This window comes from Pygoscelis adeliae, unplaced genomic scaffold, assembly GCF_000699105.1.
Source record: "Pygoscelis adeliae isolate BGI_AS28 unplaced genomic scaffold, ASM69910v1 Scaffold66, whole genome shotgun sequence".
Lineage (NCBI taxonomy): Eukaryota > Metazoa > Chordata > Aves > Sphenisciformes > Spheniscidae > Pygoscelis > Pygoscelis adeliae.
Window position 1 is genome coordinate 1,179,406 of NW_008825167.1, and position 2,430 is coordinate 1,181,835.

The window sequence follows — 2,430 nt, forward strand, 5'->3', positions numbered from 1 at the left end:
GGAAAAAAGGATTCTTCTAGTCTTAAGCCCTGTACCTCTCCTGTTGTTGAGGATCTGACTGATCATTGCACCTTTGTATATACCCTGAATGAGAAGTGAGGTCCCCAGTGTGGGGTTTGTCCTGTCATCAGTGTTTTGCTTTTTGACTATGTAGCGGGAGAAGCCAAGTCAGGGCTTCAGTTGATTCAGCAAGTACTAGTATTTCAAAATTGACAGACTACAGGCATTGAGTGTCACTTTTTTTTAAAACATAACTGACACAGAAGGCTGCGTGAAGCAATGATCTGTCTTAATGCTTTTTATGTCACTTGTGAATCTGTGTTATCAAAGAAAGCGATGTATAGAGTTGGTCATGAACCACAGAGAACAGATGTAGATTTAGAACTAAACCATTTCTAAAATCACATGAGATTTTGGGGTTTACATTAGGTTAGAGGCCAGCTATAAAGTTCAGATCACAACCCTGTCTTCACTAGATATTCAGAGATGTGTGAATGTAAGCTTGTGGTGCTGCGCTGACTTTCAGCATGGTGATAGTCACTCAAATACTATAGTTAATACAGGTAATTGATAATATGATTCTTTCGTCAACTCATTTGAATCTTAAGTTTTGCAAATATAGTTCTTGACTGCAAAATAAGCCTGCCATAAACTGAAAAAGCGAGATGGCAGAGGAGAGAAAATATTAGATATTGTAAAAATACTAGATATTATAAAATATATCAGATAACTCTTAATCAAAACTAAAATGTGCATTCAAAAATAGATTTCATAAACATAAGGTAATGGGCATTTATAAATGAAACCAGGCTTAAGATAGAGGTTAGCTTTTATCCTAAGCAGTGAAATATGAAAGTTTTGATTGAAAAAAATTGTTTTCATACAGAAGTCTTCTATCAGCTAGTCACAGCTTGAGATACCAGCATTCTGTATGCTTCATGGGCAGGGAAAATGGGGGATCATCCTCAGTTCTATGACTTACTTAAACTTCTGGTTCAGAAAATCCTTTTAACGTCTTTTGTTTCTATTTTACCCTTACCTATAAGAGTCAGCCTGAGTGGTTGGCAGGAATCTTCAGTGTCAGGCATTCAGAGGTCATTTGTTCCTTCATCAGTGACTTACAAGGGCTTAACAGAATTTTCCCCTCTTTTGTTGTGTATTGAGGCACAGAAAATCTTACAGAATTTTCCCCTCTTTTGTTGTGTATTGAGGCACAGAAAATCTTACCAAGTTACTTAAGGCTTTTTGTCCTTGTACGCTGTCAACCTGTCCGGCCTTAATAACGCTAACCATTTACCCAAATGCACAATTGCTGTAATTGTTGTCATGATCTGTGTTTTTCATAAACATGCTGCAGTAAAATAATTTTTCTCAAAGCTTTAAACTTGATAAGCATGGTAAACATGACAGTGTCTCTCATGTAATCTTTCTCAGCCTGCTTAGTAAGTGTCTGACACATTACTAACCCCTGTCCGCGGTAAAGGGAAGTGATCAATGCATGTTGTGTGTACTTACGGCCTCTGAAAATCAGGCCACCTAATGTACGCAGAATTATGTGGGTGAGAAGGGACCTTGAGAGGTCTCCGGTTAGATCTGCTCCTCAAAGCAGGGGCAGCTGTGAGGCGGGACAGGGTTGCTCAGGCTTTTCTCCCCTGAAAACCCCTGCGGACCCAGGGCAGGCCACTGAGGAGCTCCACTTGTAACTGGCCTTCAGGTGGAGTACAAACTATTAACCACCACCCTTTGATCCTGGTGATCTAGCCAGTTTTCATCCATCCATCTAGCAGTCCACCCAACCGGATAGTAACATCCCAGTTGGCTACAAGGATGCCGGTAGTGCAAATCCACAGCAGTTCTTAGGTTCATATTGCGTATAAGCCTTACCTTTTTTTTTAACAAGTATTTCACACAAATAAACACAACAGAAGTAAGAAGGAGGGATTTTTTTCCCCCCACCTTCTAAGAATCACACAGTGAGGTAAATGTGAAGTTCAAATTCACATTCATTTGTTCAGGAAGAGTCCTCATCCTAAAGTCCCAGTGACCTTCACAGGCATTCTCATCCATGGAAGAATAGAGTGTAGAAGTGAAAAGGGAAAACATCTTGCCATTTTTCAGTGCAAATGTTATGAAATGTGGTCAGTCGTGTCTGATGTTAAGTCGGGTGTGGCTCCACATCCTCATCTTTCAACAGCAAAACCTATTTGGGGTTTTGCCCCTTGCCTCTCCTAACTGCTCTTGCACTCTGTTCTTCTTCCCTCACAAAATTGCTTTTTATTGTGACTGTTCAGCTGCTGATGGGGCTGTGCTCTACATAATTCATATCAAAGCATATTTTTTTTAATTAGTTGACTCACTTCTCTCACCTGGTTGAAGTGCAACCCTACAAAAAAGCTGAGTCAGGATAACTGGAGATAATAGACTGGTGGG

At 40.1% G+C, this 2,430-nt stretch overlaps 1 protein-coding gene across 1 annotated transcript in view; it reads left to right on the top strand.

Annotated features, from left to right (window-relative positions):
- The window catches only part of FREM3 (FRAS1 related extracellular matrix 3), a 69,944-nt gene that overhangs the window by 35,267 nt on the left and 32,247 nt on the right, over positions 1 to 2,430 (top strand). The window lies entirely within an intron of this gene.